Raw genomic sequence first — 24606 nt, 5'->3', positions numbered from 1 at the left:
CCCTCAGGAACAGTCATAGGGGAGGGGAATAAGGGGAAATGGGAGGGAGGGAAGAATGGGAGGATACAAGGGATGGGATAACCATTAAGATGTAACAAGAATAAATTAATAAAGGAGAAAAAAAAGATATTAGGTACACAGAGGACAGTTCCTGCCCTTGATATTTTGGTGTTGATTAGAAAATAGAAGAGTTGTTAATATGGTTTGATACAAATAAGAAATACAAGGAGATTATGAGAGTGGAGCATGCATGGCCTTGTAGAAGAGAACTTTTTTTTCAAGAGTTCACTGAGACAACATGCAACTAGATGCAAGTAAAGGAAAGAGCTGACCCTGTCCATATCTAAAGGGTAGCCTACAAATAGGAGAGACCACACCAGTGATCATGAAATGAGACCAAATAAAGTTTCTTTCCTCTGTATTTTTAGAGTCTTAAAATAATTGGTGTGGTAAAATGGGGTGAACATACAGATAGGGTTAAAAATAACATTACTGTTTTAGCCATGTAGAGAAAAGATTTAAAATATTTAGAACATATTTTGGAATAACGTGTTTATTTAACCAGACAGGTGCTGTAATATGTAAAATGAGTTTGAGAAATATGTACATTTTTCTATCGGTACCGTAATAAACCAATTGCATCACTGGGGCACCAAACCAAACTATCCAATTAAAAAATGGACCTCAGAGCTAAACAGAATTCTCAACTGATGAATATCAAATGGCTGAGAAAGAAAGAAATGCTGAATGTCCCTAGTCATCAGGGAAATGCAAATCAAAATGACTCTGATATTCTTCCTTACACCTCTCGGAATGGCTAAGATAAAAAACTCAAGTGACAGCACATGCTGGTGAGGATGTGGAGAAAGAGGAACACTCCTCCATTGCTGCTGGGAATGCCAACTTTTACAACCACCTTGAAAATCAATACGGCACTCTCTCAGAAAACTAGGAATTGTGCTACCTCAAGACCCAGTTGTACCACTCCTGGACATAAAACCAAAAGATGCTCCACCATACAACAAGGACATTTGCTCAACTATGTTCATAGCAGCATTATTCATAATAGCTAGAATCTGTAAACAACCTAGATGTCCCTCAATATCAAGGGATAAAGAAACTGTGGTACATCTACACAATGAAATACTAAATTTGCAAGCAAATGGATAGAACTAGAAAAGGTCATGCTAAGTGAGGTAACCCTGACCCAGAAATACATGCATGGTATATACTCATTTATATGTAGATGTTAGCCCAATATAGATGCCCTGTGAGTGATTCCACCCACCTGGGACAGGGGACAGATGCTGGAACTTGCAACCAGTCCCTGAGTGGAATGAAGAGAGTGGTATGAAAGATCAGGGCCATGGAAAGACCCAGAGGGTTCATAAGCCCCAAAAGGGGACCATCAAAGCTGGCAGATCTGGATGTGTGGGGTGGGTGGCTGCGCAAACTGTTGCACCAACCAAGGACAATGCATGGAGCAAACATAGACCCCCCCCCCTGTTCAGATATAGTCAATGGATAGGTCATTGTCCACTGTTGAGGGAGGGAGCAGAGACTGCCTGTGTCATGAACTCTGGTGCCTGTGGTTTTTATCACTTCCTCTTCATGAGGGAGACCCTAGGGATACACAGAGAAAGGTTATCCAGATGGGATAATACCAGATAGGCTGTGGTCAGATTGTGACTGAGGAGCACCCCACCCCTTCCCCCTGCTATCAGAGGTTTAGGGGAGGGGAATAGGGAGGAAGAGGAAGGGAAGTTGGGAACAGGAAGATAAGAGAGAGAGGATTACAGTCAGGGTATATTATGAATAAATTATAATAAATAAAAAGTTAAGTCTGCCATCACCGAAAGAAAGAAAGGAAGAAAGAAAGAAAGAAAGAAAGAAAGAAAGAAAGAAAAGAAAGAAAGAAAGAAAGAAAGAAAAGAAAAGAAATCTGTACATGTGATATGTTTGGAGTATTCATTGTGACAACATATGTTAATGGTACCTATAACAACACATTAGACTTTTCTCCTTTTTAAAATTATATAACACTTTATTTGGTTCTTTGAGATTTTCATACCATGTACTCCATTTCATTCACTTCCCAATCTTCCTAGGCCCACCTAGCACTCTTGTGACTTCCTTGCCCACCAAAAAAGGAAGAAAATAAACCAAGTCAAGTTCATGTTGCTCATATACTCATTGGAGCACGGCCCAACTCCCAGTGGCCAATCCCTTAATGAAAATGGAATCCTTTTTCACCTGTCAGTCCTCAGCCCTCTCCCTCCTGCCATCGATTGTAGGGATTGTAGAGAGCTACACTTCAGCACTCTTGTCACATTTTTAAAAACTTCTCTTTGATGGCTTTCTGTCTAGGCTGTTACTTTTGAGGTGTTGTGATAGGCTTGGGGTAGAGGTTGTCACAAAAGCCTTCTATGTCCCTCTTTCTCAACTGTAGCCAGGCTTTCATCTACTTTATTGGTTTTTTTCCTTACCTCCTTATACTGGCCCTATCCCTTCCAGCCACTCAAAATTTGGTAGGAGATAAAGAAGGTTATGGGGGAAAGGGACTTTGATAACGTTAAACTACTTCCTACTGATTAGAGGCATTGAGATCTTGGGGCAAATTTGATCTTCATTGTCAGGATATCTTAAACCACAATTATCAATCCAGCAACCAGAAAGAGCAGCAATAGCTGCAAGGACAATCAGCAACCAGCAACAGCCATAGGAGCAGCAGGGACAGCAGCGCTGGGGAGCAGCTACTGCTGCTCTATCATATATGAGAGTACCCAGAATTCCAAACTTAAACTATCTTCAGCTCACAAAATCACACCCCTGCTAGAGCATAAGGCAAATCATCTTAAGCTGCTGTGGATAATTTGAGGCAGCCCCATATCCTACACCTGGGATTAAAACAAAAAAATATTCCCAGAGCATTTGAGATGGTACTTTATTGAGTTTTGTTTTTCTATAATGACTAGTGACATTTTATATAGTTTCATGTTCTTGTTGGAATTTTGAAAGGTATATCAGATTGAGTAGGATCAATATCTTAGTAGATGTCAAGTCTCCCAGATCATAAATTTGGGTGTCTTTATGCTTATTCAGGTTTGGGTTTTTGGGGGGCAATTTTTTTAGCAATATTTGGTAATCTTTATTGTGTAAGACTATTATTTGCTTTTTTGAAGTAATTTCTGAGTATTTATTTCATTTGAAGTTGATAGAAATTGTTTTTCTTATATTATTATTATTATTTAGAAATATAATTTATTTTGTTCATTGAATTCATGCTCTTATCTTGCCAAAGCTGTGTCTCTTATCACTTTGTCTAGAAATTGTAAAAACTCTACAGAAAAAAAATTACAAAATTCAAAGAGAAATTTTTCCTTTGCAATTCAAATGACTTTGATATCTTTTTCTTGCCTAAATAATGAATTTATATCTTCAAAATTTTTGAAGCACTACTCTAATTCATTAAATGCTGGTGCATTCCTTTTACTAGTGTTTTGTTGAGGTTTAAATACAACCAGTTTTTATAATTGACCTCATTGCATTGGAAAGCCAATAGAGTGGCTTATCTCTGTAAGAGGCTAATCCTCCCTTTCCCAGTTGTCATTAGTTCCTTTTAGTTCCTTCTCTAGGGATGAGTCAAGAAAATTCCTCTATTGCATATCAGCGTATCTGTTGATATTTGTAGGCATAAAGGTTTTTTGTAGTTTAAATGCTGATTTATTTACCCCGCCCCATGTCTGGCTGCAAGCTTTGTTCTGAGAATTTTCCAACTAAATGTTGTGCAAACTCTGCTTCCCAGTTGTCCCCCTGATATTTCAATAAAGAGCTAACAGACAATCAGTGAGCATGGGAGAGAACAGGGCTGGAATTTCTCCCAGCCAGGGGAGGAGAACTTAGATGAGCAAGTAGGGGATTCAGCCAGGGTCCAAGGAGGAAGGAGCTGGAGTTGAGGAAAGCTACAAAGTGCAAGTTTCGCTGGGATGTTTGCTGGGAGTAAGACAATAACCTAGAGGGGCAAGAACAGACTTAAACTACTCATGATTGTGATGTGAAACTTATTATCAAATATAAGAGAGTCTCAATTATTTGTGTGACAGGTCAAGAAATAAGCTCAGAGAAACAAATACTTTTATAAAAAATAACTCAACAGATATTGCCACTCTTCTAGTCTTGTTTAAACAGCCATTTCTGGAAAATCCTGATTCACAGCAGCGTCCTGGTATCTCGTAATATTTCCTCCTCCTCTTCCATACGCTTCTTGAATCAGATCTAGCATGTAACAATAGCAATCAAAGAAAAAGATGCTACCGATTTGAATGTTAGGGGACACTAGAGGGATTGGAAGAAGGGGACATAGATATAATTTTATTTTAAATAAAAGTACATTTAAAAATTAATGTTGAAAATTCTATTTGTCTACAGTTTCCTTTGGCTGTAGTTTCATTGTCTGGCTATGATATCAGACTAACAGCATCTTCAGAAAATGAATTCAATCTTCCTTTTCGATTTCAGAAAAAAATTTAAGAAACATTAATTTTTATTTCATTTTTTAAATGTTTGATAAAATCTGTGAAATTGGTTGTGTAAGGAATAATGTATTTATTCTCATTTATGAGGTAACAAATCAGGTAGCATAATTAACCTTTTAAAATCCTGTGAGGTTTACTAGTGTCTGACAAGCTTCAAGCCTCTCGCTGGTCTACAGATACTGCTTTATAGACATTTCAAAACCTCTAATAATATCAAAGCATGTTTTATTTCTGTAGAAATTCTGTAAAAAAAAAAAACCTCTCTAATAGTAGTATCTAAATGTATCACCTATAATGTGTAAGATTTAGTAGCTGGAGATGAGTCAAAATCGAGTGCAGAGCGTCTAATTAGAATTCTCCCAAGTACTAATTTAAAGGCAAAATTTAGCCACATTTCCTTGTGTTTTTTTCCTGAATATAATTCTTTAAACTGTTTGAATTATGTAGCAAACAAAGGTAATTTCACACACATTTTTATTACAGACATAATCTACAGAACGTTCATGAAGATGCGATCCAGGTAACGTTCTTCATGCCCTGCAAAACCCACCAGACCTGTCGCTTAAACCGTCCCTGTTCCTGTATCTTCCATCTAATGTCCAAAGGTTTCTTGTCCTGCTGTACAGTTCATTGACCAAACTCCCAGAGGCAACGATCCTAACTTTTGCAGAGTTCCGAAATCTAGCATTCAGCGCCAACTCTTAGAGCAGCCACTTGCCATGAATCAATGGTGACGACAAATTACTCTTATTAAATTTATCCTGGGAACCAGATACTTAAAATGAAATAAATAATCTCTCCTGCAGTCGTTATAGACTGTGTCCACATACTAAAGAGAAATAGAAATTTCAGGCAATTATCTTGACGAGTTTGGTTTTCAAAATTTCTCTCTCTTGAATCACGATGGGCAACTGAGCCAAAGTAGACTTCAGGCTTCCTGTATTCTAAGACTCACTGACTAGACCGTTGAAAGCAGCTTTCCTTTAGCCCACAGAAGAAAGTAGAAAATTCAAGAAGGAAAACTTATATCACGCTGTAATTAATGGTAAAAAAAAATTAGATAAATTTAACATGCTTTAGTGAACAGTCATATATCTTAACTCTGATCAATGATTAGTATTAGTGTCTGTAATAATGTCACCATCTGTTTTGTTCCGAGTAAAACTTGCATTTCATCGTTTGATAGGGTTTGGGATAATTTAAGAGTTCTTCAAGGTTCACATGTAAAGGTTTAGTATATTGGGTGATTGTGTTGCGCAATATTAAAGACTGTTAAATATCAAGAAGCAATTTTTACTTTTTAATTTGCATTAAATTTTTATGCTGCTTATATTCATTATCAGCCTGAGTGCATCGAGAAGTGCACGGGCTATGACTAGTACAAGAACACAACACAACACACACACACACACACACACACACACACACACACACACACAGGTGCACGCAAGTACTTTCAAAGACTATAAGATCATGAAGACTATGACACAGTGTACATAGTGCACATAGTCAGTAGATTAATCACTGGACTCATATGGTATTACTTTTTGGTAAGAGGTTGGAGATGGTGCTAAGTTGGAAAGACTACTAGACCATGTCCTTGGAGTCACAGCTTCCCCTGGTTTCCTCTTGCCCCCGCCCCCTTCTTATCCTACTAAAGTTTTCAACAGCCATGGCCTGAATTGTTCTGTTCTAGCGTACCCTGCTAAGTACATGGACAAACAACCTTGAAATAAAGACCCAGTGCTAACATTCTCATTGTGGCTATTTCCAGATATGCTGGTGAGAAAACCAACTAACATTAAAGACCTGGCATGAAGGCTGTGGAGCTAGCTCTCACAGCGGGTGGAGGGATGCTGCCGGTAAGGTAACGCTTGGTAAGAGCTTCGGCTCCAGCATCATCTCACTGTGGTGTCTTATTCTCTTCTTAAACTCACACAAACGAGGTCACCCAATCTTGAACTTGAATCTTGAAACAAAACAATGCATTGATGCAAATCTGTAACCTGCTTCCATCTGATAAGGCAAGATCTGTCTGAAAAACTTTAGAATGTACGTTTAACAGAAACTAGAGAAAAAGAAGATGGATGATATCTTTGTGAAATATGAAAAGTAGCAATTATACTTGCAAAAGTTGTCATTCTTACACTCCGTAGAATATATTTAGGATATTTTTTAAAGATTGATTTTTTTTTATGATAATACAAGGTCTAGGTAAAATAACTGAAAATCCTAGTATCTGAGGAGTGTGAACTAAGAGACTGGCTCTTAAGAGATCCACTAAGCAGGGTGATTAGCAAAGACAGTAGAAAGAAAAGAGGTAACAGGAGCAGGATTGAAGATAATAAATAAAAATTAGTAAGTCTCTGAACATGAGAATGTGTAAAAATGCGTTTCCGTGGGTTATGAGTATTAGCCATCAAAAGAAGTAGCCGATTTGGAGACGTCACCCAGCCTTAACCCAGGATCCATGCCAAAAACAGCAGCTGAGAAAGTTTGCTTAACCCACTCTGAGTGGGGATGAAATAGGATAGAATTGTTAAACCATCAGTCCCCATGCCAATAAAAGTAAATTGACGTGTTTGTGTAATGGACGAGTATATACTCTGTGATTTGTGATAATTTAGATTACAGCTTCATGTCCAGTGAATGATTGGTTCTCTGTATATTTTGATAATGGTTTCTGAAGTGGTTGTCACAGAATAGATAAAGTTTACTCTGTCCTGCTTCCTGCTTGAATCCAGAAGTTCAGCATAATAAGGTTGCAAGTAACACTGATGAAATTTCCTTTCCTTACAAATATATTATTTTTAATATTAGCTTAAAAATACCAAAATCTCATATGAGATTTTCAATTTTGAATGATTCTACTCCATTTTTCCTACTTCCTTTTCATAACTATACCTTTTTGCCCCAAATATGTACATTCTTTAACCTATTGTTTCCTCCCACCCTTCCTTAAAGCATCTTTTATTTTATGTTATTTTATTTTTAATTTTCCTGGTCCCCTTTCCAGCTTTCCTTCCTTTGCCCACATTTACTTCCATCTGGATACTCATATTTAATAATTAGAGGCTAGAATTTAGAAATGAGAAAAAATATGGTATTTTCTTCCTAAGCATGGGTTACCTCATTTAATGTAATATTTCTAATTTCATCAAGTTTTCTGAAAATTCCATAGTATAATTTTTCCTCACAGCTAAATAAAATTCCATTGTATATATGTAGCAAATTTTCATTGTTTCCTGTGTTGAGGGACACCTAAGCTGACTCTCCTTCATAAGTATTGTGAACAGAGTAAATAGAGTAACAATGAACATGAATTTCATTATCTCGGCTGTATGTACAAAGGCCCTTGGGCAGCTTCAGAGTCATATAGGTAGGTTATTTCTTGTGCTATGTTTATAGGTTGTATGTAATAATTTGTTGCCTATATCTATGTCCTTTAGTTATATTTTTAGCTCTCTGAGTAACCTCTACTTATTTCTATAGTTTCTGTACCATTTTATATTCTTACCATCAGGGAATCATTGTTTCTCTTTCCTCATCACATGCTCACCAGCATTTGCTGTCACTTGTGGTCTTGATGGTAGCCATTGACTGGCCTGAGATGGAATCTAAATTTACAATCTCTGGTGGTTAGAGATGTCAAACACTTTAAAATATTTGCATTTCTTCCCTTGACAATCTCTGTTCAGATCATCTGCCCACTAACTGATTTCAGTTTTATTTTTAATGGAGTCTATTTTTTGAAATTCTTTATTTAGCCTTGACATTAACTCCTTCTCTGAAGTATATGTCACAAAGATGGCTTCCTTTCTGTAGGCTATTCAGTCTGATGATTGTTTCTTTTGCTATCCAAGTGCCTGGAATTTCAAGGGATCGCTTTGATCAATCCTTATTATGAGTTCTATTTAGAGATTTGTCTTTTACAACTATGTCCTCAAGTACTTAGCCACATTTCTGTTTCAGTATTGCTGAGTTTGAATTAAGGTCTTTTTTTTAATGGTGACAGATGCACAGTAACTTCGTTCTTATGCAATTTAATATCTACTTTTGCTATAATGACTTATTGAAAAAGCTCCCTTTCTTCCAATACAGGGTTTTGATACCTTTGCAAACCTTAGGTGTCTGTAGTAGTTTCCTTTTGGCATCTTATGTTTTGTACCATTAGTCCACTTGTCTGTTTCTGTGCCAGGATAGTGGTATATTTATCACAGTGGAAACAGATTAATTTTAATTCAGGTAAATTGTTGTATTCTTTCTGTTTAGAAATGCTCTGACTACATTCTTTCCTTTTCTTTCTACGAAAATGTTATTTTTTTTATTCTGTGAATAATATCATTGGGAATTTTGATAGACATTACATTGATTCTATTGACTACATTTGGAAGAATGACCATTTTCACATTACTGACAATGTATTTAAAAGACCTGGGGGAAATTATGAAAACAATCTAACCTAGGTGCAGCAGAAGACAAAATATAATGAATTTCAGAGACAAAATTAATAGAATAGAGATTATAGAACAATATGAATTAACAAGAAATTGTTGGTTCATTGGCAAATAATCATTTCTTTAGTTCTTCACAACTAATAAGTTGCTGTGTGAAAACTCTATCCCTAATTGTTCCTTTGCTTGTTTGCTGTTATTTGGTTCTTCACTCACTCATTCATCCAACATACATGGCTTTGGATATCTGCTGTGTGGTGGTGTGGTGGAAACTGTGCTAGGCACTGATAATAGGCTGGGGACAGAATCTGCCTAATGTTTCACACATACAATTTAAGACATAAAGCAAAACAACAACAACAAAAGCATTATTTCACAATTATGACATGTTTTGTTTGTTTGACAAACTATAGAGAAAAGGAGGGAGAAATGAGGAGATGGAGAGAGTGAGGGCCAGAGAGAGAGAGAGAGAGAGAGACAGAGAGAGAGAGAGACAGAGACAAAAAGACAGAGAGAGTAGATATCTAGGCATTATAGTTCATCTGTGGCATAAATTATCCCTATCTATTCCTCACTCTCTCTATGCCACATCCACACTCATGCAGCTGAATGCGTCTAGAGAAAAGAGTATGAAAAAATGCCTTTAGATGTGAGATCAGGAACAGGGTTGGTAGAGCCCTCTCCCTCCTACAAAGCAATGGTATGCCTTAGGCTTCAGACCCACACTTCTGTGCATGATGTTGCCCCATCTTTTCCCTCCACCTTCAAGCTTCTTTCCCATGCATACTCTCAACTGATAAACTTGTTTCTAATATCATGAGAACATTAAAGAAATTAGAAGATAATTTTCAAAATAGAAAAGCACAACATTTCAACAGCTGTGAACTCTTGAGGGAGGTTAGAAGCAATTGTTCAGTAATGGAATCCACAGCATTGAAGACAGGAGGTTTAGAGATATTACCTAGTCCTATTCTTACATAGAAGACCTGCATATTGCATGTAGGTTGGGAGAAGAGCCCTGAATTCTGTAAGGAACTTATTTTTATCAAATTCTGTCTGTTGTGTAACTACCTGTAAGGCTAGGGGCTTGAAGCCTTACTATAAGGGTCTTCCGCCTCGGTGTGCTTGAAGCAAAGGAAGAGCTTTTTTTTTCATTCTGTAAGAAAATGCTGTGAAGTGGAAGTTTCTGGTTTCTTTGAAGACTCATTGTGCCATGTGTTTTTCTGGGAGCTGTCTTGGGAGAGGGCATACGACATTTTGCTGGGAGCAGACATGTGAGAGGGTATGTGATGTTTGGATGGAGTAAAATAGAACACCACAGAGAGTGGGACAATGCTTTTGCATTGCTACATTGCTGGTCTTCTCTGGTATTCATTTTGCAGATAGACAAGGCTGAGTTAGACTGCTAGATCTAACATTCCCCAAACCATAGATTAGATCACTTCATTTTCTTCTTGTTGTTGTTCTTCAAGGATGTCTCTTTATATTAAATGTTAGGTCCACCCTGAGGCTCTTACCTCAGCTGAATATATCAACATGCCTATATAGGTGGGAGCTGGATAATCTTCAAAATCAAACAGGCTTTCAGAGTGTTTATTTGATAAAATGACACAGTGAAAAGAAAAAGAAGTTTTGAATGGCCAGGTCTAGTAATGATCATGGGCATTCTTTGGGCTGAGGGTACTCCTGTGAAATGAGCCTTCTCTCATTTACAGTTCTTCTGAATAACATGGACAAAATACCTCTACAGGGCTGTCAGCCTAACATGTGTCTGGGGTCTATATTACGTATACTCTGTAGCACAGCTTCCATATATTTTGTAGGTCATGGTGTTTCTTATATTTGCCCAACTAATCCACTTATATTCTTGGTAGCACTGACACTTGTTTGACTCTGCTGTGTCAACAAAGGCAACTAAAAACTGCTAGATAAAAATATAAAAGTGATGGCAAAATGGGGTTATAGGGTTTTATAGTTTCACCTGCAATAATCCGTGAAAGAGAATTTAACACAGCAGTGTCGTTATTTCTGAAGAATGCCAGTGACTCTCTCTGCCTGGACATTGACAAAACTGGGCAGCTCTGGGTTCCCGGGAGCGGGTGGTTAGTCGCATACTAAGTTTGCTGCCTGTCTCTGGTGCAGTTTTTATCAGAAACATTAGACAGAAAGGGCTCTTTGTCTCTTTCTCTCCCTCTTATTGTGTTTATCTCTATTGTATTCCCACATGTGCTGTTAGTAGAGAAAATATAATTATTTATCACTGTAATTTTGTTTCTAGCAAGTTCTAATTATAACATCCAACACAGTGAATACTGACAGGATTTTGTGGCAGAACTTCTCACAGAAGGGGCTAGGTTTCCCCTATTTCCAGCTATTGTATCAAAGTTGAGAAGGGGTGGAAGAGAACTAAAAATCTCCCACAACAACAACGAGCTGTTAGTTGAAACAAGGACACATTTAATTTTCTTCATTACATATGGTACTTTGCAGATTTCATTGCATTTTTAGGTTCATTATGCTCATGCCTTTTAAAAAATACTTTAAGTCTGAACTTTATTATTTATTTATTAACCCAAGATAAAGGTTAAAACAGCTTATGTTTAAATATAGAAACTTTACTTATTGGTTGAACTAACTTAAGAGAAAGTCGACTTGGCATTTTTCTAACGGTGTTTAATGTCTAGTGCCTTCTTAAAAACCATTGTTACTTACAAAAAACATTGTGTGCTGCGACAATTTCTGATAACACCAAATACTAGAATTGAATATCATATCTGAGATGGCAAAAGTAAATATACCTCGATTATGAAATAAAAAAGACATAATTCAAAATATGACCTTTCTGAATAGATTAATTATTTTTATCTTAGACTTATTTTACATGTGTATCTGTGATTGCGTATGCCAAAGAATGTATATGTCTAGTGTGTGTGTCCCTCCTGGGGCCAAAAGGGCACCTAAAACTCTGCAACCATGGTTGTAAGCTGCCCAGCATGGAAGATGGGAATCCAACCCAGATCTTCTGTGTGATCAACAAGTGCTCTTAACCGTAGAGCCCTCACATTTAGAACTGTTAGAGAAAAGCATTACTTAATGACTATCAATTTGCTATAGTTTTTATATGTTCTTTTTTCTCTTTCTCCTGCTTATAAAATTTTTATTTATTCTTTTGTAATAGCACACGTAAATAAAATACATTTCCCAACAATATCATTCCCAAACCCACATTTCCCTTCCAGCACCGTCTTCATCTCCTCCTCCCTCTCTTCCTCACCCTCTTCCTTCTCTTCCTTCTTTTTTTTTTGTTCTCCTCATCCTCTTCCTCTTCTTTGTCATCCACTGAGTCCATTTAGCGTTGCTCATATGTTCAGGAATGTAGGACGTTGTCCACTAGCAGTATGGGAAACCATTCGTGTGCCATACTGTTGACGAAAACACTCTCCTTTCCCTGTGTGTGATCAACAATCCATAGTTCCTCTGTGAGCTGAAAGACCGCCTGAGCCTCTTCCATCACTGTGCTGGAGTTTTGATTGGTTTTGTCTCCTGCAGCCTTGAGCTAGCACCCACAGCCACTGTGAGCTGGTGAATGCAATGGACCTGTCAGGTCCAGAATATGTCATTTGGCGTAATCTTTTGTCTCCTCTTTCATTGTTTCCTGAGCCTTTTGGGAGAGGAATGTTCACAGATGTTTTATTCTGAACTAAGCATGCTTTAGTCATTTATCCTCTGTATTTCAAGGAGTTGTCAGTGTCAGTCTCTCTATTAACCCAACACATAAACAAGTTTCTTTAATAAGTGGTAAAGTATGCAATATGAGCATGAGGATAAGTCTTTAGAAGACAGTTTGATACCATGTCCCTCTAATTAAAATATTAGTAGGGCCTATGACCTCTCGGGCCATATATTCTTTGTCAGGTTTATAGTAAGAGACATGAATTCCTTTCTGTGCAGAAGGCCGTATGCCACAGCATATTGCATTGGAACATAAATGTGAACTTGCAACAAATTTAGGAGGCCTTGAGAGGGCCTTGAATGTTAATGAGAGAAGGGACTTCAAGATTTTGTGAGGAGGAGAGGGTAGTCACAGAAGAGTCTGAAAGGGTAGAGCAACTCTGCCTGTAGGAGCTTACTTCATGTTTCTCATTGGCTTGGTATCACTGTTCTGCAAAAGAGCAGAGGTTGCCCTCAGCCAATTATATAAAATCTTATGTTTACACATGCCTTCTCTCCCATTCATTATGTCTACATTGGCTTTGCTCAAAACATGCTCATCCTTCTTCCATAATCTCCACCCTCAGTACCAGAAATCTGAGTTCATCATAGCACATGCATATTATCAGATGAAATGTAAGCACTCCTGGGATAAATGTCTGTGCTTGTATTAAGAATTAATGTTCAGGAGTAAGTATTGAAAACTGAATAAATTTGAATTATGCACCATGTTTGTATGCCCTTTAAGGACTCAAATGATAATATCTTTCAAACTTTTCATAAATCTTTACTCTCTATCCATTTTATAATCTTTCTTGCCCTCTGAGATTCTCCAGGAATATTTAAATACCTCTTGGCATCTTTGCTGAATAACTGGACCATTTTTTGCCCCATTTTGATAATATGAATAGCAGAAAAATGTTTTATGTATTATATTGTCAAGTTGATACTACAGAGTTCTTACTGCTATTTTTTTTTATCTAGCTTCAAAATGTATGTGAACAGTGATTTGACCTTTCACAATAGCCAAGCCTAAAATATTACTTTAACAATGACATAAAGGTAAAAGTGGAACTCTCTGGTGTTACAATTGGCCCTATGTGAAAACAAAGAGAGAGCATGCTTAGAAATATGAACAGGACTACCTAGAGAGGTAGCTCAGAAATATGTGAAAACCTTAGTGCTAAAATGAGAAACAAAGTATTTGATCCTTTCTAGTCGTGTGGCAAGTTTTGAACAGCTCAATGCCCTTCGTGTAATAAAAGCAAAATGTCTGCATCATGTGGCTACTTCTAGAAGATGATAATACCAGAGAGAGACACAGAGGGGAGAGAGAGAGAGAGAGAGAGAGAGAGAGAGAGAGAGAGAGAGAGAGAGAAAGAGAGAGAGAGAGAGAAGAAAAGAGAATAAAGAAGGGAAGAGAAGAGAGATGAAGGGAAGTGGAGAGGAGAGGAGAGGGGAAGAGAGGAGAGGGGAGGAGAGATACCACAGATCAGCCTTTTAACAGGAAACTTTCTCAGTATTCATTTTGGTGTGCTCTTGCAGACAGAGCTCACATTATTAACACCAAACTAAAAGAACTTGATGATGTTCAACTCACAATTAAAAGACTTAACAGATTATCAACTTTTCAAGCATAATTTCATATTTGAAGAAAGTACAAAGCAAAAGAGTCTCTGGAAGGATTGCAAAACAGTAACTCTGGGCGAGACTGGCACTGTGAGCTCTGTAGAGGGGATCATGATAACACTGTAGCCATCTAAGGCTTACACACACACACTGTTTCCTTACAAGGAGACCAAGCAACATGGAAGGATCTCATGGTTGAGAAAGTAATACCTCCCAGGAGACAAAATCTCAATTATTATGCATTTTTGAATAACTGTGAAGAATTGATTTTTAGTCTTTAAAGATATTTGCTCTAGGGATTTGATTGCTACCCAAGCTAGTTACATCTCCTAAGGTTTGAGGGTGGGGTAACTTTGAAAAAAAAAAAGCATGTCTGTGACTCCAAGAAAACAAGACCAAACAAACAAACAACAACAAACCCCTCTTTGTTCTGCAGTTAAAAAAAGCTACATGTCAAAACTGAATTTAAAATCCATCCAGAACCAATACAAAATAGTTCTCTCCTCAGGAGCAGGGATTGGCATCGCCACCAAGTAGAAAACTTTAATCAGTGTTATTTAAGGAAACTTTGAGGAGTGTGATGCCAATCCAGACCCAATGCCAAAATCTACATCGGGAATGCGTGTCTCTCACTGGCATCCCTGTGTGGAAAAGTGACAGCTCATCCATCTTGCTTGTTCTCCTATTCTTCAGGGATAATGTAAGAAAAATGGCTGGGATGGCCAGACAGATTCATGCCTACACTCAAAATGTGTAATAGAATAGCTAGGGCAAAGCACAGTGAAGGAAAAAAAATAAGGTCTTTATGTATTAGTCCATAATCCATTAGTTCAATTTCTCCTTGAAACTGAAAACATTTTTCCTCTTGTAAGCGCATAACTAGCTAGCTTGAAAATAATTTTGAGGGTAAATTCTATCCTATGCAATCAGTCCTGTTTGTACATACCAAGTCCAAAGATGGCAATAGTGTCTGATGACTGAAGAGAGTCACCTGGCATCTTTGGTGTCACCACAGACACACTCTTACTTCTGGATCACACCGAGCACTAAACCATTCTTGTGGTCCCCTTCTTGGGTTTTGTGAAACCATTTTAACTCAGTGTGTTTACTGATTTATATTAGGATCCAGGAGCTGCTATTCTGAAGACCACCTACTCATGCAGAATTGAAACTTTCTCAAAGTAGTTGTCCTGAAATGGGTAATGTGGCCAATAAACCCAGTACTAATTGAAGTTAATTATTGTTTGTTATAAAAAGCATCATGCTATATTCATATTAGAGCTATGTCACATTACAGTCTCTACACGCAATGGCTCATACATTGCTTGTTCATTAAAGATGCAAACAAAACTTGAAAGATTAACAGTCTCAGCAACATTTTCAAAGTAAATGGTTTACACGTGCAAATATTAACATGGATGATATTTATTTAACAGGTAAATTTCAGGAATAAAATCTGACCTCTGCAGCATGACATGAATAAAACCTAAAAGAAAACTATGCAGTCTAGGATAAGAAATGAGGGCTGGCGTGCTGGCACACACCTTTAGTCCCAGCACTCAGGAAGCAGAGGTAGATGGATCTCTGTGAGTCAGAGGCCAGTCTGGTCTACAAAGCAAGTCCAGGACAGCCAGGGCTGCACGAAAAAACCCTGTCTCAAAAAAGGATGGGAGGACTGATTACATAGTATAGAATTTACCCTCAAAATTATTTTCAAGCCAGCTATTCATGTGTTTATAAGAGGAAAATTTAAAAAATTAGGTCAAGAAAATATGGCATTTTTGGAAGTTTTAAACCTGTTTATGCTGTTCTCATTCTCTTGTTGAAAATTTACCTTTTTAAAATGTTAATTTATTATTGAATAAAATGTGTTTAAATTTGATACAATTGAGTGATATTCTTTTAATTTTTAGAAAGATTGTAAAAAGTAAAATGTACTTTTAAAATCAACAATAATTGCATTATTGAGGTATAATATTTATTTAACATTGTTATCTGTATGATAATAACTTGATACATGTATATAGTGTATTATAATCAAATAATGATAACTCATGCCCCAATTCACTTCTTTATCTAGCTCTGTCTGTCTACCTATCTGCCTATCTTTTCTTTGTATCTTCCTTAACACTGCCCAGTCTTACATCTTCACAAATCTTTACAATGTAAGATTTTTGCCTATATAATGGGCTGGAAGTAGCTTCCAATTATTTTAATTTTTTGCTGATGTCACAGTTAAATAATTGCAAGAACTTGACCCTTCCTAGAATCTAGAACCTAAAATTCCTTCTCTCCTAATATGGTTTGGTTGGTGACTTTTTTTTTAAGTCAAAGACCACTTTTATTGCTTGTCAGGGTAGCTGGGGCAAAAAGGCCAAATGGGCTGTACAGGACAATAAAAGTGCCCTCATTGGATGTGGGCCATGTCACCGAGAAAGGGTGTCTTCATACGGCTTGTGTAGATATGGTCCATCCAGAGGGGCGCCTCATGCTGCAGCAGTGTGCAGCTTGGGTAGAAAGTGAAGTCTGCCGGGTAATTGAGCAAACAGCTGAGGGAGGCCGTGTTGAGGTCAGATGACTACATCGGAGAGTTAGCATCCATCAGGTCTTACCATGTGCCACACGCCTTTGTCCACAAATCAGAAAGAGCTGTTGGTGATGAAGAACAACTCTTTACCATGGGGCACCAGGAAGCTCAGGGCTGTGCAGGTTTCAGGCCCTCTCAGGGTATACTTCTCCGTGTCTTGCTCAATCCACTGGTATGCATAAGGTCCTTCACATGCGCATCCCGGATGGCATCCGTGACATTGTTGTAGAGGTGTACTTAGCCAAGCTCCAGGCCGTGGCCCAAAAAGTGGTCCACCATACAGGACCACGGTGCCCTCAGACTGCTTAAGAGCACTGGTTGCTCTTCCAAAGGTCCTGGGTTCAATTCCTAGCAACCACATGATGGCTCACACCCATTGTGAGACCTGGTGCCCTCTTCTGGCATGCAGGCATACGCTCAGGCAGAATATTGTATACGTAATAAATAAATCTTAAAATATTAAAAATACTTATCTGAGCTTGGTGGCTTTTTAAAGATATTTAATTATTCACTTTACATACTGGTCATAGCCCCATTTCTACTCTCCCACCCCCCAGTCCCACCATGCCTCCCTCTCCCCTCTCCCCATCACACCTTCCCTAGTCCTCAGAAAAGTGGAGCTCCCTTTCCTGTCCATCCCAGCCCATTAAGTCACATCAAGACTGAGCTGGTCCTCTTCCTCTGTGACCTGGCAAGGCAGTCTCAGCAGGCAGAAGTGATCAAAAAGCTGTCAACAGAGACCATGTCAGAGAAAGCCCCTTCTCCCCTTACTAGAGAACCCAATTGAAGCCTGAACTGCCAATGAGCTACACCGTTGTAGGGGGCCTAGTTCTAGTCTATGCAATGTCTGGTTGATGCATCCGTCTCAGTGGCCCCTCTGGGCCCTGGTTAGTTGGCTCTATTGTTCTTCTTGTGCAGCTCCCATCATCACCAGGTCCTTTTCTCCTTTACCCCACTTTTCCACAAGGCTCCCTGTGCATCACCCCATTTTTGGCTATTAGTCTCAGCATCTGTGTCGAAGCACTACAGGGTGGAGCCCCTCAGAGGACAACTCTGCTAGGCTCCTGTCTGCAAACATAGCAGAGTATCATTAATAGTGCAAGGTTGGTTCTCTCCCATGGCGTGGGTCTTACATTGGGCCAGGCGTTGGTTGGAACTTCCCTCAATCTCTGACATGTCTGTTCTACATTTATTCCTGCATATCTTGTAGGCAGAGTGAGTTTTCCATCGAAGCTTTTTTGAGTGTGTTGGTGTTCTCCTCCCTCTACTAGGAGACTTGTCTAGTTGGAGGGGGTCCTCTTCAGTCTCTAAAACCCCTACTACTAGGAATCTCTGCTAGAGTCCCTCTCATATCCTCCTGGGACCTGTGTTCCCTCTCCTAGCTTATTCTCTCTCTTCAACCACAACCTTTGCCTATTCTATTTCCCATTCTGAGTGAGATTTAAGCATCCTTCCTCGAACCCTCCCTGTTACTTTTCTTCATTGGGTCTTCACATTGTAGCATGTAGGGTGACCCAACAGTTGTGGGAGAAGTGAGGTTATGCTACATGGAACATTTGTTTTTGTTCATTGTTAACCCTGGGAATCTATAGAAGTAACTCACCAAAATAGACAGAGATATGAATTAAATAAAGAGAAAGGTGTGGGCAGCCTATAGCTCTCCAAGCAAATCCTACTGAAGTTCCAGATTTTGGCGAACAGACTGCTATGGCAGGCTAGAAAAATTCCAACCTAAATGCAGCTGAATGAATCACATGCAGCCATTATCAGATAAAGCAAAGAATAAATTGGTTCTCTTTCAAGCCTCCAAGTTCTAGATTTTGTTACCTGGCAATCTGTTAGTAAGAGATTTCACCAAAAGTGAGTGTAATCACATTTACATCTGCTTCTTTCTTATGTCCTTTATGTTTTCAGTGCTGTTCAAAATCAGGAGTCCTTTATGCATAAAGCTTTGTGTTTTGGGCTTGTTGATTTGTAGCAGTTTCTTTTGTATTTTAAGTGTTAATACTTTATGTGTTCTGGGTGTTATAAACAATGTCTTCTGATTTGTGAAATAACTATTGTATTTGGTCAGAAATCTTTACTGAATGGAAGTTAAATAAGTAAAAACCATTGTGGTTTTTTTTTATTGTTTGATTTTTAACTGTTTTGTGGGTGGGGGATGTGGATTGTTAGTAAGAAAAGACAAAAGACATTTGTGATTGGTTAGCATACATAATCATAGTTTATATAAATACTCATAAGGGTTTAACCAGGTACCTTTGCACTTATGGAAAGCATGAAATTCATAGCTTACCTTCCAGTTTAGCCTTCACCAAGATTATGAGTTGTATGAGAGACTTTCTCTAGGCCACACCCTAAGTGCACTGTCTTCCCAATTGCAGACTAGGTCATGTTTCTCTCATCTACTCAGATAATATTTTATTAAAACTAGATTGGAAAGGGAGAGAACTGTTTGTGTTCTTTCTTTGCAACACAAATTGATTTTATGAATTATTTATGGGTGAAACAAATGACTCAATAATTAGAATTCTTATATACTTTCCTTGTACAAAAAAATGTACATAGTTTGGATGCTTGTTGTAGAGAAATTGTATTGTATTACCAATTGCATATACATGTGTCTCACAGAATGCTTTTATGAACTATCTGAATTCTTGTTCTCAAACAATTCTTTAAAGGATAATGACATATAATAAATTCACTAATCATTAGTCAATGGCTTATTCTTGCAGGGTTTGCAGGGTACACAGAAGAACATTCCAGGGTGGGTAAGCCAAGTCTACTTACTTCCAAACTAAGGAGGATGACATTTTAGTGGTTAGAAGATGATTTATCAGAGTTTCAGTGTTTCCTCCTTCACATCCTCCCTAGTTGGGACAGTGGTGAGGCTCTAAGAACGTTGTCTGGAAATGATGAACTAATTTAATTTTGGAAGCGTTCTCTTCCCACCCAATGTGTTTGTGTAGGATATGGTACAAAATCTGTTGATGTCAGCTATTCATTCAGTGTGGGTTCAGCCATGTTTATATTCCAAAGACCTCACAGCAACATGTAATGTCTACAAACCACAAAATTTGATTATTGTAATTCCCAGCCTTTAGATCCTCCCACTTAAGCCTTCTTTCTCTTTGAAGATGGCTTCAAGGTTTATTGCATGCCAATTGCTCGATAATTATCTCTAGAGATTTAGGCAGATTCTTAAAATACTGAAGTTGACTAACACAAGACTGTTAAGTATCAATAATGAATAAGAGTTTTCAGTGTAGAATAAGCACCTCCTTAGGTAACAATTTCCCCCCATGATTAAAATTATGGATTATTAGGTGGAAGAGGGTTCCAAAATACGATTTGGACAAAGCCTTCTGGCTTCCCTTGAACCACCCAAGACAGACATGATTAATTGCATGGAAAGAGAGCTTTGCTTTTTATAACTGGTAGGCCAAGGGATTTATAATTTTAATTCCAAATTCTTATGACTCAATTCCCAGAAGTTCAACTAAAAGAAATTTTACCATCCAGGGTAGTCCAGAAGGGTGAGTCATGGACCCTACCAGGTCACCCTGCTAATCTGCTATCTGCTAATGTCTCCAGCTGGGTATGCTGTGTTCTTCCCTGATAGCCTCCCTTAGCAGATGTCTTCTGACCTTTAAGCTGCATGCAAGTTTTCTTATTGGTGAGGTTCTCATTCTTTTGATAGATATGCCAGGATCTATATTAAGAATATGGTCTACCAATGTGTTCAGAATCACCATTTCCTGAGAAGCAAGAGCTTCTCAGTATAGGCTTTTTTGGGATGCTAACAAAGTGTTATAAAAAGCACTCGATGAAATAATCCATACCAGCACACCATTGTTATATAACAAACCATTCTTGTAATAGCTTAAAATAGCAATTATTTTTTACTGGTCTTGAGTCTATGTGTGAACTGAGGAACTATTTTCATTTCAACAGTGTTCTCTTATATAGAGAATACCAGCTGTTTTTTAAATTATCCGTAGGACCTAGTAATAGATTATTATCAGGCCTATAATATTTATTACTACATCAGTATAGCCCGTTACCAATCAATAAAGACACAGACACTTTTTATATTTTTAAAATAGCCTTAGTTAACCTGTGGCAAAGCAGACATTAGTCCCCTAAACTAATTCCCATAGTGCAATAGGTATGAGATAACCTGCACCAATCCCATGCCATCTGTTTTTAATAATGCCTATCAAGCTACCTCCCATAATCCCATAATCCATAATCCCAAATACGTACTAATGTTCTTCATCTGGGCCAAATCTCCATCCATGCCAGCAATGTGTTTCTCTTTCACCTAGCTCATGGCAGCCTTCTCCTCTCCTTCCTCTGGCCTCCCCTCTTCTTCCTCTCACAATTCTCTGTAAGCCTGGGAACCTTAGCCTCACTTATCTCCTTTTTGCCTGGCCCAGGTGATGGCCTTTTATTGGTCAAAAGGCAGGTCACAGAGACATCATGCAGTAATTAGCATCAAAATACATCAGCCCATCCTCCAAAAAATACCAGTTAAAATAAGCCGAGATGCATTTCCTAGTATGGACTGTTTGCTACTCGTTGGGTCCTCTTGGTACAGGGTGATCCAAGAAAACTTTAATTGGCCCAACTGGGCTGTATTATTCGAGGCATCTCTACTTCTAGTAGTTAATTCAGGTTTGTTATTATAGGAATAACATCATCCAGAGAAGAAACATATTAGGAGGGCATACAATATCTTTTGAGATTTAGGGTAGTATGTGCACATCCTGATTTCTGTTTCATTTTACTTGGCAAAGGAAGTCAAAGACTAGCTTGGAGTGAGTTCAGAAAAAGAAGATGAAATTATAACACAAAGAGCAGTGCTATAAGGAGTCATTTATTCATAATTTAAAAGCTTCAGCTAATTACGTCACCACACTATCAGATTACCCATGCCTTTTTGTCTTTGCACACTGGTCTTCCTAGCCTTTTGAAAGAATAATACTTGACAGGTGCATATTAACATGCCTATGAATACCAGTAACATCAGTCCTTCATCTCTTACAAAAACATTGGGATTCTGGAAAATCCCCCCAACTTTGTTATCACAGTCTTTATATGGCACTGAAAACACACACTAAGGAGCTGACTTCATTTTATGTCAGAACAGGGCTTTGGTGTCTTTCACTGTAGAGGAAACGTGGTATGGCTCAGTGATAGAAGCTGTGTTTGGGTCTTGGTTCCAACTTTCCTTTACATGTTGAATTTCTACTTTTTCTGGTTTTTTTTGGGGGGGGGTGAACAGAAGAAACATTACTGTGAGAGAAAAGTTACGTGCAGATTAGGTGCGTCACCTGGGCTTCTTCCTCTCTCCTGACTCTTGTACAACCAGAATCTCTCCTTTTAGCATCATTCATCCCATTATGTTAGCTGTAGGGTCTCCCTTGCTCTTTTGACTTTCCGTGCCAATCTGCATGCTCTAGGGGTTCTCTGTAAGTCCACTGTTATTATTTGGGGTAGAGGAGTCTGGAGGAACTTTCCTTACTTGAGGCATGTTCAATCTGCTTGCTTATACTCACTAATGCTTCTGCCCATATAAAATATATGTTACTTCTAAGGTACTTTCTTTCACACGCATTTCTAACTATGCCTATGAGATATGCTAATAAACCTAGAAAATAACACCTTTTTATAATCCAAGCTCAGTAGACAGGTACTACTCTGTTATATAAAAATGTCCTTGTCTATTGGAGCTTCCCCATCACTTCCTGACAATCTAATATCTAGATTGAATGATAAGCACTGCCTTCATATTTGTTCTGAGATATATTGATTGCTTTATAAAGTTCCCACTGTGCTCCAATTATTATATACTTTGATTATTTGGATACAAGGTAGGGAAAATCTGGTAGGACTTGAGGGAAAGGAGAGGATATGATCAAAATATATTGTATGAAGAAAATCTTTTATGACATAGGTAACAATTACATTAGGTATCTAGAGAATAGATGAACAGAGATATCAAAAGAAATAAAAAAAAATAAACATTGATTGAAGTTATACCTAAGCATAGCACTTTCTATATTTTACACTTAATAAATCAATGGGCTTTTTAGAAGATATCTAGATTTTTAAAAGACAGTCTTTCATACCTTTCATCAGTAGAATTGATTATTGACATTTTTCCCTTGGTAGATCTGGTAAATATTCCCCTTTCAATCCTCTATAAGCCCGTGTCCTTTTCTTCTCTCTCTAATTTTTAAATTATTGAAAGACAGTCTTCAATAAAAGAGGTATATTTCAGCTAGTCATAAATCCATGTGAGTGGATCCATGTGAGTGGGTGAAAGCCAGGGCGATGCCCATCAGCATGGATGAGCCCATTGTCAGTCATTGAAGAGAGAAGTCATCCAGTGTGATCAGTTTTATCACATGACAGAGAATAGAAGCATCCACTGCAGACAAAGAACAGATCAAATGAAATCTTTTCTAGTATATTTTAAGTAAAGAGGTTATTATGGTTCTTTAAATAATCAAGCAGTATATTTTAATACACGGCTACCTCATAAATATCATACTTTTGTTGTTCCTTATCAATATGACAGTAGTTTGAATATCAAGAAGTCTTTGCCCAAACTTCTCTTCAATAAAGCATATAGGAAATGTTCTACTGAAAAGTATGCCTCACCCACTTTTACAACTACCATCACATTGCCTTACATTTCCTCTCTTTTTCCACATTGGGCTTATAAATTTCTAAAAACAAACAGACAAACAAAACAAAACAAAAAACCCTACTTACTCTTTATTGTATTTATTGTTCTTTATATATCTTATATGTATATTTTGCTTTTAATTTTGTTTCCAATTTTAATGTTTATTGCTGAAGTTCCATGAGAAGATATATCTTCCTCTGTCTTCCCTACTTTGTTGATAAATTCCAAAGACTTGAGATAGTAGTTGTTTACTGAGAATAGACACGGTGACTCAGGAAAAAGAGATGGAACACAATTTTCTGGACTGGGAACACAACAGTGAAATGGAAGATGAGAAGTGTGTCCACTTAAATCCTATGAATTTGGTGTTTCCCTTCTCTCTAACACTTCACCACCTCCTACTAACATGCACACCAGTCAGGGAAGCATGGAGCTTGCATATCTGGAATGGTTTTCTTCTGGTCTGGCCCCTTAATATCTGCACTAATCCTATATAGGCCTAATTGATACTCCAAATATCATTATATACCTTTAACTCATCTACCTTGAGTACCCTTTTAATTTTTTTTGTAATGAAAATATGATTAAGTCATTTTCTGTTTCTTTTTCTTGCTCCAAATCCTCTAGTGTATCCCTTTGCTCCCAGGCAAATTTAAGAGTGATTGCTACATATGTTCTGTATCACACACAGACAGGCACACACACACTTACACACACTCCTACGTTAAAAAACAAAACAAAGCAAAACGAAAACCCCTGCTCGGTCTGTTAAATGTTACTTGCATGCTTGTATGGTTTTGATTCCAGGACAGACTACTTGCTGTTGCATAACCAATTAGGGGACTCATCCCTAGGCAAGACTTTCTCATCCATTCTCAGCGTTCCATGGTGGCCTGTTGGTTTTTTTTTTGTCTATTAGGCAGGTTCCATGAATTTTCTCCTTCCATGCTACCAAGCATTTGCTGTTGTGCTTCTTCAGGTCTTATTTAAGAA

The sequence above is a fragment of the Acomys minous genome (genome assembly GCF_964271855.1).
Source record: "Acomys minous genome assembly, chromosome: 11".
In the NCBI taxonomy this organism is placed as follows: domain Eukaryota; kingdom Metazoa; phylum Chordata; class Mammalia; order Rodentia; family Muridae; genus Acomys; species Acomys minous.
The sequence above is the reverse complement of the archived record's forward strand: the minus strand, read 5'-3'. Positions refer to the sequence as shown.